Here is an 18,965-nt window from a genome sequence, read left to right on the forward strand (position 1 = left end):
AGTGGGCCATATAAACTTTGAGGACTCCAGCTATGTAAGCTATTGTTATTCTTGAATAAATGCTTCCACTATCACAGTCACATGAGGCCATTTATATATAATAGTTTACTTAATTCTGAGGAGAGGATGGTGGCCTTCCCAGGTGGCTCAGTGGTAAAGAATCTGCCTGCCAATTCAGGAGATGTGAGTTCAACCTCTCTGTCAGGGGAAAATCCCCTGGAGAAGGAAATGGCAACCCACTCCAGTATCCTTGCCTGGAGAATCCCATGGACAGAGGAGCCCGGCTGGCTATAGTCCGTGGGGTCTCAAAGAGTCGGATGACTGAGCAACTGAGCACAAGGAGAGGATTATAATTTGTATTCAGTGTTTCACATTAGTTTAGGAAAACATGGAAAAAAAGATATTTTTCATTGATGATGGATAGTGTATACAAAATATTTGTAGGTGAAGAAAGCAAGATCCTATTATTTTTCAGATGGGAAATTATCATATGAGCTTCTGAAAAGAAAACCTAATTCAACTTTAAAGTTCCTAACTTTAATAATAAAAGCATGTTGAATAATCATGCCAAATGACTTGGATCAATTGCTAAATATGAATGAGGGGAGAATTAAATTGACACAAAGGGTGCTTGCTTCAGCAGCACATATACTAAAATTGGAACGATACAGAGAAGATTAGCATGGCCCCTGCGCAAGGATGACACGCAAATTCGTCAAGCGTTCCATATTTTTTTAAAAAAATTGACACAAAGGAAAGATTTTCTTGTCAGAGAAAAATTTGTGAAGAGAGCTAGAGATAATTTAATGTAATCATAAGACTGACTCTGGAAAATACTGAGTTGTGTTTGCTTCTTGACCAGCACACCAAGAAATGTAATCAACTAAAGAGATGGAAACAATTGAGTAACCATTTTTCTTTCTCCTTTTAAGGAAAACTGTTTTTGTTATGGAATGCAGTGCTTTCAAGATAAGGCCAAATTATATTGTAAAACTAAATCAGTTTTTAAGTAAATACTAGAAAAATCTAGTTGCACAGGCTCCCATCATATATTTAGAAAATAAGCTTTTCTGTTTATTTATAGGTTACCATAAAGAAAGGGTAAATGCAATTGTCAGTGTCATGTATACAAAGTCACATTGATACAGATAAAAATGAAAATAAAATGTGAATAATGGATGGTAAATCATTTTCTTTGGTCTCCAGAAGCCACTTAAAAATTGAAATGAAAGGCTGCCATGATTAATCTTTTAATATTTAATATATAAGGACATTGAAAGCAATCTTAATGTGGACTTAAGACCCCTTGATTCCACTGTGTTGAACAGACCTATTATCCTCAGGGGCATGTCCTTTCACCATGGAGTCATAGCTTTTTGCACCAGGATTTCATACACCTACTTTCCATTTCCGTCTGGCAATCCATTCTCTTCCCAGTATCTCCTCATCAAGAATCTATAGGGCCATTGGGCACTCTCTTTTCCTTGTGTGTCCCTCCAGCTTCTGGAGACTGTTGACAATGGGCTACACAAATTAGGTTTTATTGACAACTGGTTTCCAGGTGATTTCAGCCAATAGGCATCAGCAGGAGATCGGAGTTGGGAAGCAAAGTGAGTTGGAATATTTATTCCATCAGCCCCCTCCAAACTGAGCAGAAATTTGCTAGTGGCTTTTTTTTTTTTTTTTTGAAGCCAAATTCAAAGAGATAGAAAATAGATGAGTGTTTCCCAGCAACTTAGGAGAGAGGAAAATGGGGAGTGATTGCTAATGCATATGGGGCTTTCAGTTCAGTTCAGTTCGGTTCAGTCGCTCAGTCGTGTCCGACTCTTTGTGACCCCATGAATCGCAGCACGCCAGGCCTCCCTGTCCATCACCATGGGGCTTTGGTGAGTGCTAAAAATATTCTTGAGTTGGATAGTAGTGATAGTTGCAACACTTTGCAAATATGCTAAGGCCATTTAATTGTGTATATCAAAAGGGTGAATTTTATGATGTGTGATTTATATCTCAATTGAAAATGGATAGAAAATATACAATGGAATATTATTCAGGCATAAAGAAGAATGAAATCTTACCATTTGCAGCAATAAGGATGGACCTTGAAGGCATTATGCTACGTGAAATGTCAGACAGAGAAAGACAAATACCATATGATGTCACTTACATGTGGAATTGAAAAAAAAACGAGTTCATGAATACAGAGAATAGATTGGTGGTTTCCAGAAGTGGGGGGAGGAGGCAATGGGTGAAGGAGGTCAAAACTACAAGCTTCCAGTTATAAAATAAATAAGTCATGGGGATAAAATATACAGCAAGGTGTCTATAGTTAACACTAGTATATTACATATTTGCTATTATAATAATAATACTGTATTGCAAGTTGCTAAGAGGGTGGATCTTAAAAATTCCCATGATAAGAAAAAAATGTTGTAACTATGTATGGTAAAAGATGTTACCTAGACTTATTGTGGTGATCATTTCACAGTGTGTGTAAATATTGAATTATTATGTTGGACACATGAAGTTGGACACATAGTTGTATGTTAAGTATACCTCAATAAGAAATGGATAGAAAAGTTGCAAACCAAACTTTTATAGCACAAAACAAAAAATATGGATAAACAAAAGAGGAAAGACTAAAAAATTAAAAATCATAACATAAAAATTGCAGATGAAGAAAAATGTATCATTTATATCAGTTAAAGTACATGAACAGAAAGGACACACACACATACACACACACACATACACACTCAAACACACACACACAGAGTTCCTGGGAACTGTTTTGCAAGGTACTTGCTCTTCTTCCTTATCAGCTTTAGTACATGTTTTCTATGCTGTATTATGACTTTGCACTTGATTTTAAATTAATATTATTTAATTAGGTGTAAGACATATTGCATGTAAAGATGACAGAGAAATTCATTCTTTATACTTTTCATAGCTTTTAGTCCAGAAAGAGGCATTAGTTAGGAGCAAGATTTGAAATTTTAGCTCATTATTTCTTGATTTGCTTCTTTTCCTTTCTAGCCTTTCTTATTTTCTTCCAATCTTAACCAATGCTTTCATCCCTATTTTTCTCCTGAACCCAATTCTTAACCCTTTAAGTCCTCAGCATCCCTTTCTAAAGCCACTAAATTAGATTATTGATGACAAACAAAAGGACTCAGAGTTTATGAGTCTGCAAGTCCTTTGCTTTCTCAGTATAACAAAGTCTGAATTTTTCAACCTTCAGGGTACAGCATAGAGCTCATCTTAGACATTCTTTTTGGCTGATCAAAGAAAGGAGGTCAACTTACTTGGAAAGTGCTTTCATGTTTACTTAAACTAAACACTGTTGTTAGTTCTCTTGCTGTATTTTAAAAAATTCAAGTGAAAGATGCTCAAGGGTCATATAGTACATGAGGCTGTTGAAACAGGGAGGATAAAGATGAGACTGGAATGGATTTTTAGTACCAGATTCCACTTTGGCTTTATACTTCAATCTATTGCAGTAATGTCTCCTTTCGTACTCCTGAGAGTCAGCTTAGGTTCTTCAAGACATGGCCAGAACACATTCTGTAGAGGAAGATAGAGGGAGGACCTATTTGCCCATAGGAGAAGGGTCCAATTCTATTCTCATGGTAATAAGCTTAAGAGGCACCACTATATCCCCCGCTTTAGGGAAGAGTGAGAGCAGTAAGGGGTAACTCAGTCCCATGGAGTCTGGGGAGGGGGGCATTGTGGGGCCACAGCATTTATGGAGGGCATGGCAATTGTTTCTGATGTCATCTCTGCCGCATGCTATAGTAGAATGAGCCTTGAACTCTATGGTTATGTTTGAATCCTGTTTCAGTCATTTATTCGAACCAGACATGGTGAGTGGAACCAGATTTCTGGAGGGATTCTAGCTTTGGCGACCTTGGAGTTATGTATTCATCCAACAAATATTTTATTGAGTGCCTACTATGTTCCAGGCTCTATTCTGGACATGGAATATATTTTAAAAACTGGGAGTAATATGGAGTCTCTAACCTCACCAAATTTACCATGACTTTGGAGGCTAGCCCCCTCTCCAGCCATCAGTTGACCCTAAAAAGGGCTAGATGGCACATTGTCCCGCCTGTGGCCATAGGCAATCATGCAAAATGCACTAATTAAATGTCTCCATAATGACTGTGCTTCAGGAATGGCCTGGTGCCAATGCCTTGAAAAAGACTGTGCTCTGAATGCCACTCTTGTCCTGAAGCCAATGGATAAAGTGACCACAGCACACGCCTAGGATTGATTGTTTGCTTTGGATTTAATCAAGCTCTCCTCTCCTCCTGCCTTGGAAACGTTAATGCTTTCTCTCTACTACCGCCACTATACCTTAATATGAAGAGAATTAAATTTCCCCTCTGACTTTTAATTATCCCCTGACAGCTTTGGGAAATGGCATGGGTAACACAAATCAGAAATGCCAATCGGCCTTGGAATGCGTCCTGCATGCTTTGAAACAGATTTTCTGAGTTATGTTTTGAACAAATGTTAATGTTCATTTGTGTTTTTTTAACAGACACCAACAAATGAGCAGAAAAGGGAAAAAAGTTCTTCGCAAATGTAATGGTGTTACAGGAGGACTTTCAAGGATCAACAATACCATGAAGGTAATTGGCCGGCAGTATGCGAAACTGTACATCAGATATTTCTTCAACTGAGGTCTTGTTTGTATCAGGGCTTCTCTAAATAGACTTGGAAATTGAATCATTTTTAAAAAGGAATTTTCTAGTCTAAAAGTTTCTGAATGGTAACTCTCAATTTTTGTACTCCTTTTTCCATCACAGACCAGCAATGAAAAAACTAGCCCTGGTCCATAAATCGCAGTTTCATTAGCCCTGTTCTATATAATAGGTAACACCTTTTCGTGGGTAGGCATTATGCCAAATATTTGATAAATATCAAAATTTAGTCTTCACAACAATCCTATGCGGCAGTTCTTCTTTTCTGTTTTGCATATGGAAAATGAGGTTTAGAGAGTTTAGGTTATAGGCTGAAAGTCTCAAAATCAATCATTGGTGAAATATTTCTTCCTGAGTCACATCTGTCCACCACCATCTTTCCTTAAGGATCAGCATGGAGCAAGGTTGGATAGTTTGTAATATGCAAGGGTTATTGACAGATAATGACACCAAGAAGGATTGGATCCAATAGGCCAAGGGCATAAATTGGAAGTAAATTTATAATAATAATTTATTATTACTTATAATAATAAATTTTTATTACTTATAATAAACTATTGTTACTTATAATACTGGAAGCAAAAGACCAGGAGAACCAGGTCAGACATGAGTCAGGTACTAGGTGACTGAAGATAAGAATGATTGAAACTGAGTTGGCTGCCAGGGTATGGAATGTTCCTCATAAGCAGCTACCCCAGTAAAAAAGAAACTTATTAACAGCTGTCACCTGATTATTCTACCACCTTCCAACATACTATCTGGATCTCACTATAACTCAGTGGTCCTGGTTCTTTTAAGGCAATAAGGTCATCAACATCTATCCACAACACTTTACATGGCAGAGGGAAGAACACATCCTTTGGCACCGTTAGAGGTTCAATTGAAGGGTCTTTATCCTCAGGGAGACCAAATAGTGTACTATTTAGAGTCCACAAATTGAAGAACTTGTCTCCTCTTCATCAGAACATCCTCTTTACAGTAAAACACAACAGAACTGGGAGTAGGTCACCCCCTATGGCTGGGAGTGACTGCTAAGCTATTTTCAGGTAAACAAGAGGACTTCACCAGGTTATTAGCACCTGGAGATACCCACTGGAAAGCAAGTGTGGTGTCTTAGGGCTGGATCAGTCCCCTGAAAGCAGGGGACATTGAAGCTAATAATAGAAACTCACATTGCAAGCTAAAGTAGGAAAGTGCATTGTCAAAGTAGGGATGTAAGACAAAGGGGAGGGGCCAAGGAAAAAGTCTCTGAGCAGGGGGAGATAGTAGGTCAAATGTAATAGCCCACGTGAAAACATGTCCGAGCCCCAGAGATAAGTATTACATTCAAGTTATAGAAAATATAGAAAGGCACTCTCACACATGCACACATACAGACACACCACAAGCAATCAGCTGCCCATATTCCTGCAATCCAGACATGATCTTTTCTGTACACTATTTGACTTGGAGAATAAGCAAAGCCCAACTGAGCTGATTCCTTGACTGTGTTCTGACTAGTGTATGTGTTGGAGAGAAAGAGATATTGAGGCCAGGACTCTGAAAAAGAGGGGCAGCTAATCCAGTTCTGAAAAACAGTGGTAATGTTGCAGGTGGCCAAGGCATCATGGAATTTCTGACCCAGAGAGAACTTGATGCTCATCCAGTTGGTGATTTTAAAGGTCTGTTCTTCAGAGCAGTATAGGTTCCACACAGATGTATCAGGGGCTGTCTGGTAAAAAGTGGGTAAGGTTGAGTGTAGAGAAAAGTGGTCAGAGTTATAGGTCCCCAACCTGACTTCCAACTCAGTGGCTCTGCATTAGCTCCCGGATATATTCCTTTCTAGCTAAGATTTCATTTGAAGAAATGATTCTGCTGCTCTTAAAAGAGGAAAATAAAAATGATTGAAAGCCAAGTAATCATTTTGCTGATAAAGAAACTGAAATCCAAAGAGATGAAAGGATTAAAAGGCCCCATGGTCTGGTATGGTAGCTATAAGGAGCATTCTTGATCCCCTAGCCCTTCTATGACATTTGCCTTGAAATCAGCTGAGTCGTTTTACATCTTCTGTAAAATAGGCCGCCTTTTACTCAGAAAACCACTGGTTTGGGCTCAGTATTATACAGCTGTAGGGTATTATGCAGCTGCTAAGTCACTTCAGTCGTGTCCGACTCTGTGTGACCCCATAGACAGCAGCCCACCAGGCTCCCCTGTCCCTGGGATTCTCCAGGCAAGAACGCTGGAGTGGGTTGCCATTTCCTTCTCCAATGCAGGAAAGTGAAAAGTGAAAGTGAAGTCACTCAGTTGTGTCCGACTCTGCAACCCCACAGATTGCAGCCCACCAGGCTCCTCTGCCCATGGGATTTTCCAGGCAAGAGTACTGCAGTGGGGTGCCATTGCCTTCTCCATAGGGTATTATACTGTCCCCATTATCCTCAGTCTGAGAGATTGCCCTGGATGTAGGACTCAGTGCTAAAACTGAGAAAGTCCAAGACAAACCAGGACAGTTGGTCACCCTATCAGAAAGCCCCTGATGCCCAGATGTTTCTTTACCAACCGCTCTCTTTTTGTTGCTAGAATCCTGAGTAAGTTTCTATCTCACTTTAGAGTCTCACAGAGTCCTTCAACCTTTGGAGCCCGGTCTTTGAGCCTAGCTTTCTCAATTATGCCTTCTGATCCCAAGCTTTCTGATTCTTACTCAGATAGATGCATTCTGTCTGCTTGCTTCTGTCTGTCGTGGACAAAACCCTCTATCTAGCCTTGATTTTATTTTCCCCTCTGGGGTCTGATCACATGGAATCATTGAAGATGTCACTGAGTGCCATTTGCTGTCCATGCAAATTGCAATAACTGCTGGCTATTTTCCTAATCAGTCTGTTAAGCTTCTCATACATTCTGGAAGATCTTAGACCCACACACAGACTTTTGTCAGAGCTTCATTCCATCAGCTTTTCTCTTCAGTACTGACAATTTTGGAAAACACTGTATCTCGGCTGATGGAGGTCAACTACAGATTTTATCCCTCATGCAGTCCATGACCTGAGTGCTTGGACCTATCAGATTAGCAGAGGATAATTTTCTTTTAATTCATTTTTCAAATAGTTAGAAAGAGTCTCTTCAGACCACTGTTGATCAGTATATCTAAATTATTCTCACCACTTAGTTTTACCTTAAGAAGACCTGTTACATATCATCCAAGGAGGATTTTATTAAGTAACTCGAGCATGGAATTTTAGCATCTTATTTGATAACTCCACCAAAGTGCTCAGCGTTTGGCCTGCGGGGAGAACCTTGTGGCCTCTGCTCTGCTCATCTGCCTACTCGTATCTATTCTAGGCTTACTTGGTAGATTCTGATCTGAACTATTTTTTTGAGTCCCAGACATGTTCTTTTTCAAAAAACAAAAAACTGGTTTGGCTCAATTCTGTGTGTTTCCTGCTCTCTCCAGCTGCAGTGATGCTACTCAGACCTCTGTGCTCAAGGGATGCGATTAGAGACATGAAATGGCATTGAACTTCACACCATAGAGTGTTCAAGTTCAGCTAGCATGTGAGAGATCATAGTAGTTTTCTTCCCATTCAGTAAACACAGAGTTATATTTTTGCCCTTTCACTTTTAGTTTCTTTAGAGGGAAAAATCACTTCACTTTATACCAAGCCTTAAATAGTGAGAGAGACATCAGTGATGTTGTAATCATGCCATAGGGAAGAAAATCTTAGTAGCTATAACAGTGGAAGAAATGTTGGAGGGGGATGTGCCCTGGTAATTTTGAAATAGAATTTAGGATTGTAGCTCGTAGCACACTGTGTTGGGAGTCATCAGATTCCAACATCTTTTTCTACAGATGAGGAAAGTGAGATCCAGATCAAAGTGATGATTCTCCACTCTGCTGCACATGAAATCTCGCTGAGAGCTTGAGAAAACAGGGGTGTCTGTGCCCCACCTCTAAAGCCAACCTGATTGATCAGGGATGTAGCCTGACATTGATAACTTTTATTGTTATTTTAAAAAATTTGGTTCAAGTATAGTCCACGTATGATATTATATTAGTTTCAGGTGTACACCATATCTTAACATTTAAATATGTTATGAATTGATCACAATAAGTCTAGTGATCATCTGTCACCATACAAAGTTATTATAGTATTATTGACTGTATTCCTTTTGCTATAAATTACATCCTTGTGACTTATTTTGTAACTGAAAGTTTGTACCTCTAAATCCTCTTCACCTAATTTGCCCAACCCCTGACCCCTTCACCTCTGGCAACCACCAGTTTGTTCTCTGTATCTATGAGTCTTTTCCTATTTTGTTTTATTTGTTTTTTAGATTCCACATGTAAATGAAATCATATGGTATTTGTCTTTGTATAGCCAAGTTATTTCACTTAGCATAATACCCCCTAGGTCCATCCATGTTGCTGCAAATGACGTTATTTCATTATTATTTATGGCCAAGTAGTAGTCCATTGTATGTATGTACCACATCTGTATCCATTCATCTATCGGTGGGCATTTAGGTTGTTCCCATGTCTTGGCTGCTGTGAACAGTGCTGCTATGAACATAGGGGTGCATGTATCTTTTTGAATTATAGTTAGTTTTCCTTTTCTTCGGATAAATACCCAGAAGTGGAACTGCCAGATTGTGTGGTAGTTCTATTTTTAATTTTTTGAGGAACGATCACACTGTTTTCTATAGTATTATGGTTCCATAGTATTAATAGCTGTACCAGTTTACATTCCCAGAAGCAGTACATGAGGGTTCCCCTTTCTTCACACCCTCTCTATCTCTTGTTATTTTTATCTTTTGATAAGAGCCATTCTGACAGGTGTGAGGTGATATCTCTTTGTGGTTTTGATTTGTATTTCCTTGATGATTTAGTGATGTTGAGAATCTTTTCACATGCCTGTTGGTTCCCTGTATGTCTTCCTTGGATAAATGTTTATTCAGGTCCTCTGCTCATGTTTAATTGAATTGTTTGGGGTTTTTATTTTGAGTTGTATGAGTTCTCTATATATTTTGGATATTGACTCCTTATTGGACATATCATTTGCAAATATCTTATTCTGCTATTAGTTATTTTATTCTTTTTGATATAATCATAAATGATATTGCTTTCTTAATTTCTGATAGTTTGCTATTAGTGTATAGATATGCAACAGGTTTCCATATATTGATTTTGTATCCTACAAATTTACTGAATTCATTTATTAGTTCTAATAGCTTTTTGGTGGAATCTTTAGGATTTTCTGTATATAGTATAATGTCATCTGCAAATAGTGGCAACTTTGCTTCTTCCTTTCCTATTTGGATGCCTTTTATTTTTTTTATTTTTTTTATTTTTATTTATTTTTTTTTTTGGATGCCTTTTCTTTTCTCTCTCTCTCTGCTTGGTCTGATCGCTATGGCTAGGTCCTCCAATACTATGTTGAAGAAAAGTGGCAATAGTGGATATTTTTGTCTTGTTCCTGATCTTAGAGGAAAAGCTTTCAGCTTTTCACAATTGAGTGTTATGTTACCTGTGGGTTTGTCATATATGGCCTATATTAGGTTGAGGTATGTTCCCTTTATACTCACTTTTTGGTCAGTTTTAATCATAAATGGATGTTGAATTCTGTCAAATGCCTTTTCTGCATCTATTGAGATGATCGAGTGATTTTTTTTTTCATTTTGTTAATGTGGTATAGAGTGTTGATTGATTTGTGGATATTGAATCACACTGATGGTTTTTTAAAAAGCCTCCCCCCGGTGGTTTTCATGCACAGCCGGTGTCCAGAACCCCTGTTTTCAAGTTCAGTGGCAGAATGGAGGAGAACAAAGCCCAGATCAGAGATGGGTGCATTGCCCCCACGCTGTCTCCTTGCAGAATGCCGGCTGTTGGCACTGCAGATAATACTGAAAGTAGGTGAGTCACGGCCACACAAGAGAAGGAAAGCGTTGCATCCAGGAATTGAGCAAGAGGGAGAGTGCTAGTTCCATGTAAGTCAGTTGCAAGCATTTCCTGGGAGACACATAATACACAGGACACGCTGACATGCTAGATAGCTTGGACTTCAGGAGTGTCATACCCTGATTGTGGTACCCACTGGAAAGAGATACTAATCATTCAGCAAATGGAGTGATGGAGAAGCTCCTTCAGGAGGCTCATGCTTGGAATCCTTTCCTTTCCAGAGGATTTCAGGAATTAGAACATTCCTGTCAACTGCTTAAGTCAGCAGGTCATTCACTGAACTCCTCTCTTACCACCCTATATCTTTACTGGCTAGACAGTAAGCATCACTGAAGAAACTATGAATGGAACTACTTGAAGATAGCATCTTTAAAGAGGTAATTAAGGTTCCATGAGATCATTGGGGTTAGCCATAGTCCAGTATGACTGGTGTCCCTATAAGAAGAGAAGATGTCAGTGTCAGAGAAGACACTGACATGCACAGAGGAAAGACCACGTGAAGACACAGGAGAAGATGGCCGTCTATTAGCCCAGGAGAGAAGCTCTCAGAAGAAACCACACCTGCTGACAGCTTGATCTTGGACCTCTACCTTTCAGAAACATGAGGAAATGAATTTCTGTTGTTTAAGCCACTTAGACCGTGGTAGTAACAAGGTAATACAACTATAGTGATACTAACAGTACCAGTGCCTGACAGCTAAATAAGACATGGCCCCAGACTCCAAATCACTCAGAGTCTAGCCACCTGTCAGAATCCACTGGAGGCAGTTTTCTCCAGGGAAGGAGGAGGAAGATTGTGAATGAGTCTGTGACTAAATCTAGAATTTTGGAACTGCCTGTAGGAATGGGGCAAGGGAGAAAAAGTGCTGGATCTTGGGCCAGAACCAAGTGGGACATAAAGGTGGCCAAGCTAGAACAAAGCACCAGGAGGGGTGCCAGCTCACAGAATTACAAACAAAATGGGGAGGAGCTGTGCTGGATGAGAAACAAGCCAAGTGATCCAGCCAAGAAAGAGGACCAGGTCACAAAGGCAAATGTTTAAAAAGCAGAGCCCAGGTAAAAGACAACGGGAAAGGGATCATAGGGACTGCTTCCTGGGTCCATAGCCCATCTGAGACCCAGTTGGCCAATGACATAGCTTTAAAAAGCTTAAACTCACTTTCCTTTCATGCTCTCTTACCTGTATAAAAGCCAGTGTTGAAATTGAATTCTGGCATCCCCATTAAAATATGGTTGAGGGACAGACTGTTCATAACTGTATCATGTTGGGTTCCCCAGAAGCAAGCCCTGAGAAGAAGATTCTGGATTACAATAATTTTTAATAATAGGGAGGATACATCTCTCCTTATTTACTACCGTCTCAAAAACATTCTTGGCAAATTGCATACTTTATTTTATTAAATGCATTCTTTTTGCGTGTCCAACTCTTTGCAACCCCACAGTCTGCAGTACGCCAGGCTCCTCCATCCATGAGATTCTCCAGACAAGAATACTGGAGTGGGTTGCTATGTCCTTCTCCAGGGGATCTTCCCAACCCAGTGATCGAACCCTTCTTTCTTATGTCTCCTGCACTGGCAGGCAGGTTCTTTACCACTAGCGCCACCTGGGAAGCTCCTATACATTCTTAAATTATTTTAAATTTAAAAAGAAAGCCTGTTTTGTTTATGATTGAAATTATATGAGATTGATATATTTATTTGAAAAGGATTAACATTTTTATTACATTATGACTTTCTATCCAGGAGCATGGTATATCTCTATATTCAGGTCTTGTTTTATGTTGCTCAATAAAATTTATAACTCTCTCTCAAATAAATCTTACATTTCTTTGTTAAATTTTCCCCTGTATATTTTGTAGCTTTTGTCTCTATTGTTAATAGGATGTATTAACAATACATGTAATATGGGATTTTTTTTCCCATTTTCATTTCTATCTGGTTTCTACTAGTAAATGAATTGATTTTTAAAATATTTGTCCTGGTAACCAGTACCTTACTAAATTATTTTACCTGCAATCCAATAATTTACTTTTAATTGTGCCTGATGTTTTTCTAGGAAATGATCATATCATTTGCAAATCAGGGTAGTATGACTACCACACTGGTGGCTCAGACGGTAAAGCGTCTGCCCACAATGCAGGAGACCCGGGTTCGATTCCTGGGTCAGGAAGATCCCCTGGAGAAGGAAATGGCAATCCATTCCAGCACTCTTGCCTGGAAAATCCCATGGACGGAGGAGTCTGATAGGCTACACTCCACGGGGTCACAAAGAGTCAGACACGACTGAGCGACTTCACTTTGACTTTCTTTACTTTTTAAGGCTTATTGCATTAGCTAGAACTCTGAAGAAATGAAAAATAGCAGCGTTTCTTTCTTGAGCAAGCATAAGCTACTGGCTATTATTTATGAGTTGTAATTGTGACAGCAGTTACTTTGTCTGTAATCCCTTCTGCAGTCTGTCAGCAGGATATCAGGATGATATTGCATAGTCAGAGTGCCTCCCTGGGCAGAACCACATGGAATCAGAGGGGTTTTAACGGACACATTTTGACAGAGTTCTGCCTATCTGTGAGGTTGAGTGGGGCTGGGGAAGGGAGCACACGGGCAGGCGTGAATTACATCTCAGGGACTGATTGTCCCACACAATTTTTAAAATTATTTTAAACAGCTTTATTGAAGTATAGTTAACATACAATAAGAGCTGCTGCTGCTGCTGCTGCTAAATCGCTTCAGTCGTGTTCGACTCTGTGCAACCCCGTAGACGACAGCCCACCAGGCTCCCCCATCCCTGGATTCTCCAGGCAAGAACACTGGAATGGGTTGCCATTTCCTTCTCCAATGCATGAAAGTGAAAAGTGAAAAGTGAAAGTGAAGTCTCTCAGTCGTGCCTGGCTCTTAGCGACCCCATGGACTGCAACCCACCAAGCTTCTCCGTCCATGGGGCCTTCTCTGACAATAAGAGCAGAAGTTTTTAATTTTGGTGAAATGAAATTTATCTAATTTTTATTTTATAAATTTATTTGGTGTCATATCTCTGAAATCTTTGTTGAACCCATGCTCACATGGACTTTTGTTGTATATTTTCCTCTAGCACTTTCATAGTTTTAGACTTTTCATTTAGCTCTATGCTGTATTTTGTGTGAATTTAGGGGATGGTGTGAAGCCTTGTTCAAAGTTCACATATTTGCATACAGATTTCCAATTGTTTCAGCAACTTTTGCTGAAAAAGATTATTCTTTCTCTGTGCACCCCTGTTGCAAATCAGTCATCTATAGATGTCTGAGTATATTTCTTGAATCTATATGTTTTTTCATGGATAGTTTTTTTTTCATTGTTTCCACTCATACCACATTGTCTTGATTAGTATAGTTTTATAATAAGACTTGAGTAGACACACTTTTACAAATTTAGAAAATTTGAACTTCTTACTTGTGAGGTCTGGTCAAAATGCCCCCTCTTTAAACAGACTGGAGTGAAAACACTGCCAGCAACATATGCAGAGCCGATGGGAAGCTGGAGGTTCAGTCGACCCCTCCCTGCCTACATGTAAGGACTGTGCTGCCGGCCTGTGGTCTGCTGTTGTTTGCAAGGCCCAGGACCATGTCTCACACCCTCCTCTTTCCCCAAAGACAAAACCCACTTCCCATAACCAGGCCTGTGTGGATCTACACGACTGCACAGAGCTTGTTTTCCTCCTCTTACTCACCTTTTTGCTTCACTGTTTTGAAATCACCAGGCAAGCTCAGAGCAGGCAAAATCAAGTCACCTGGGTTATTGGATGATTTCTGTCTTCCACCTTGACCCCTCACCATCCCCTTTACATCATCTTTCCATGTGGTATAAGTATTTATTTGAGTGCCTTGGGCTTGATGTTCTCTACAGCAAGCAGCTCTACTTTCTTTTCATCTCTCCTGTGTGCTGACACCTGTAATAATTATCAGCCCAAAATTAATCCAATCCATCAGATGCACACTGTTTGGTTGCTCCTCAAAGCTTTTCATTTTTCCTGGCCTATCCTCACTGGAATGGCATTGTACTAAACTAAATTTAATGTGTGTACAATGAGAAGATTTTGCCTCATTTTTATAGGACTTTGATGCTCTGGTATTTCGAACCAGCCAGGCTGTGACAGCTCAAGTTGCCTAGTAACCATCCAAAGACCAGCACCAGAGTGAAACCCAGAGAAGCCACGTTCAATAATAAAAAGAGCAACAACCAGGAATGAACAGGCCCAGGCTCATGGCTGGGCTGGATCTGCACTCCTTTGAGTATGCAGCTGACACATCTTTGGTTAAGCTGCTCAAATCCTCCATCTGTAAAATGGGCCTGACATTTGAGAGCGGGTACCTCCTGTATATATTGTGAGGGTTAATAAAGAATCCAGAAAACAGTTTGAATCCTTCAAACTAAATGTACTTGGGAAATATGTTGGATTTATGATAATTTGGTGCTGACATGCAGATAATGTTGGGAAGCAGGATCAGTTCAATCACTGATTTCCAAGATTCTAAGACAAATACAGTAGTATCAGTATCTATGCTTGCCTTCTAGCTGCGATGACTGTCTGGACACATCTCAAGGATGGAAAGTAGTGAAAAATACATTGAATATTGAGGGGAAAATGAATCCAAGTATTCAAAAACTACCTGAGTTATGATGTCTGAGGTCAATACACATATATGGGATTTACTCACATTTAATTTGGCTAATTTTAGAGAAGTCTGTCACTTCAAAGGGTAGAAGCTCGGGATAAAGGTATATAGCACCACAAATAGAATATAAAATGGCTTCGTTTGGGTTTCAGTCACCTCTATCAATGCCAAGGTGGAAATTGGGGTCATCTGAGCCAATATGCCTTAGCTGGGGTTCAAGCCTGCTCTCCTCCCCCCTGGAATCTGGGCATCTCCCTTTTCCCATCACCATCACCACAGGCAGACCTTGCGCTTTGCTCATGTTGATTTATTTCTCCCCGCACCCCCCCCCAAACATACTGAAGTCTTCACAGTTGCAAACATCAAGGCTCACAGTTTTCAGCCTTTTACCTTTTTTCATAGTCCTATTGAATGATCTGAAACAAAATTATCCTGAAAACCCCAGCTCAAGTGCTCCTTTGTAAAATGGATTGTTTCATTTCCCAGGCCCACATGGGTCATAAAGCCCCTGATATATCACCAGGAACCAAGACGAACTGGCTTCAAATCTTTTCTCTGTTGTTTTCTGTGCATACCTAAGGCAAATTACTTCATCTCACTCTTAGATTATCATGTTTAAAACAGATCATAATATACTCAAAGGTTGTTGAGAAGATTAAATAAGGATATATGTAATAAATGTGTACATATGTATCCTTATATGTGTATATATGTGTAAGGATAACAGATATAGACTTGGAAACAGACATATATGGTCAGATATCTATATAGGTACACAACACACACAGTCAGGAATTTTATAAGTATTCAGTGCTCGGTAAGCTTGTTTTTGGAGAAGGCAATGGCACCCCACTCCAGTACTCTTGCCTGGAAAATCCTATGGACGGAGGAGCCTGGTAGGCTACAGTACATGGGGTCGCTGAGGGTCGGACACGATGGAGCGACTTCACTTGCACTTTTCACTTTCATGCATTGGAGAAGGAAATGGCAACCCACTCCAGTGTTCTTGCCTGGAGAATCCCAGGGGCGGGGGAGCCTGGTGGGCTGCTGTCTATGGGGTCGCACAGAGTCGGACACGACTGAAGTGACTTAGCAGCAGCAGCAGCAGCAGCAGCAAGCTTGTTATCAACTATATTCTCTCTCTGCCCTTTTTCTAGCTCTTGTACCAATCATGGCAGCTTTTCCAGAGGCTAGAGTTGGACCCTACATCACCTAACAAAATCCACTTGTAGATGTATTCCTTTGGAGGAGGTTTAAAACCATGTTAAAAAGTAAAACATGCCCGCTAGCCTGTAATGTCCAGTAGTCTGCATTATAATTTTCTACAATTTTAGAGACTCCAACCACTGTGTCTGTTCCTCTACCCCATGCTGAGATCATTTGTTAATCACAAGTGCAAAAAGCATGGTTATGAAATAAGGCAAAGAGACCACCTATTTTTTAAAAAGGAAGCGTGTCTTGGTCCTATCTTAGGGAGACAAGTTTTTATTGTCTTAGAATATTTTTAAGTGATGTTTACCTGTTACAAGAGAAAAACTTCAAAACTCACAGTTCTGGAGAAAAAGCACCACACTGAAAGCCCTCCCCCAGGGCCATTTGTGCCTGCTCTCTGGGCATTAGGGAACGCATTGTACAGTGACACATGATTGCCTTGACTACATCTGATCCACCAGCAAGGACTCTGAACAACATTCATTTAATCACTTGTCCTGAAATCACCGCTGAAATTGCAGCCAGCTGAAGTGACACAGGAAACCAAGTCCCTGTACCTAGTGTGGGAGATGAAAAGAGAGATCATACAGAGGACTGATTAAAGCCGGGTGCTTCGGTGACCCTCATCCTCAGAACACCAGGGATATTCTTTTGTTTAATTTCTTTTTAATTGAAGGATAATTGCTTTACAGTATTGTGTTTGTTTTTACCAAATATCAGCATTGGATCAGCCATAGGTTTACCTATGTCCTCTCCCACTTGAACATCCCTCCCATCTCCCTCCCCATCACAGCTCTCTAGGTTGTTACTAAGCCCAGGTTTGAGATCCCTGAGTCATACAGCTAATTCCCATTGGCTATCTACTTTACATATGGTAATGTACATGTTTACATGTTACTCTCTCCATACATCCCACCCTATGTATATTCCCGTTATATTGAAGTATAACATAGATAAAGTATACTAATCAAAAGGTCACAGCTTGATGAATTTTTACAAACTGAGCAGACCCATATCAACAGCACCCAGATAAAGAATAAAGCATTACCAAAAAACAAAAAGAAAGAAAGAAAGTAGGGCACTACCATCACCCCAATAGGACTTGTGTCCCCTTTCAGTCATGAGCCCACCAAGGGTAAATGTTAACCACAACTTCTAACACCTTAGTGTTTGCCTGCTTTAGGATTTCATATAAATGAAACCTTCTAGTATGCACACTTTAATATTTGCCTTCTTAAAATTCAGTGTTATATTTGTGAGAGTAGACCACATTATTATGTGTAGTTGCAATTCATTAACTCCCATTAGATTAACATGCAACATTTTATTTATCCATTACATTGTTGGCTATTTTTTAATTAATTAATTTGAAATATAGTTGATTTACAATGTTGTGTTAGTCTCAGATATACAACAAAGTGATTCAGTTATATATACATAGAAATCTATACTTTTTCAGATTCCTTTCCATCATAGGTTATTATAAGATTTTGAGTATAGTTCCCTGTGCTATAGAGTAGTTCCTTGTTTATCTATTTTATATATGTATATATCAGAGTGTATATGTTAATCCCAAACGCCTAGTTTATCCCTCCTCCCCTCTCTTTCCCCTCTGTTAACCATAAGTTTGCTTTCTATGTTTGTGAGTCTATTTCTCTTTTGTAAATAAATTCATTTGTATCGTTTTTTAAGATTTGAACTATGGTGAATAGTATTACAACAAACACTTTCATGCATGTCTTTGGGTGAATAAATGTTGGCTATAAACCAAAAAGTAGAATGTTTGGATCCTGGAATATGCATACGTTCAGCGTTAGTACAATTGTTTTTTATTTTTAAGTTTACATACAGTGAAATTCACTTTTGTTTTGGCATGAAGTTCTAAATGAATAGACTCTTATAACCACTACAATCAGGAATAAACAGCAAAAAATCCCCCCAAATTCCATCATGCTGCTCCTTTATAGTCAACCCTTAACCTACACTTTCCCCTGACAAACCACTGATCACTCTAAAAGTTTTGTTTGTTTGTTTGTTTTTTTAATAAATGGAAATATGCAGTATGTAACCCCTTTTAGACTGGTTTATTCAGTGCAATGTATTTGAGATTCATTTGTTTATATTGTTGTTCAGTCACTCAGTCATGTCTGACTCTTTGGAACTCCATGACTGCGGCACACCAGGCTTCCCTGTCCTTCACTGTAAAGTCTTAATTCAATCCTTTTTATTACTGGGTCAGTTCAGTTCAGTTGCTCAGTTGTGTCCGACTCCTTGTGACCCCATAGACTGCCGCATGCCAGGTTTCCCTGTCCATCACCAACTCCCGGAGCTAGCTCAAACTCATGTCCATCAAGTCAGTGATGCCCTCCAACCATCTTATCCTCTCTCGTCCCCTTCTCCTGCCTTCAGTCTTTCCCAGCATCAGGGTCTTTTCCAGTGAGTCAGTTCTTCCCATCAGGTGGCCAAAGTA

The 18,965-nt window shown here is 39.6% G+C and overlaps 1 non-coding gene across 1 annotated transcript; it reads left to right on the forward strand.

The window, feature by feature from the left end:
- Positions 1-627: 627 nt before the first annotated feature.
- On the forward strand, positions 628-734 carry LOC139181844 (U6 spliceosomal RNA). Its single transcript, XR_011565572.1, has one exon. It is a non-coding gene; the product is annotated as a U6 spliceosomal RNA (small nuclear RNA).
- Positions 735-18,965: the final 18,231 nt, after the last annotated feature.

The sequence above is a fragment of the Bos indicus genome, chromosome X (genome assembly GCF_029378745.1).
Source record: "Bos indicus isolate NIAB-ARS_2022 breed Sahiwal x Tharparkar chromosome X, NIAB-ARS_B.indTharparkar_mat_pri_1.0, whole genome shotgun sequence".
Lineage (NCBI taxonomy): Eukaryota > Metazoa > Chordata > Mammalia > Artiodactyla > Bovidae > Bos > Bos indicus.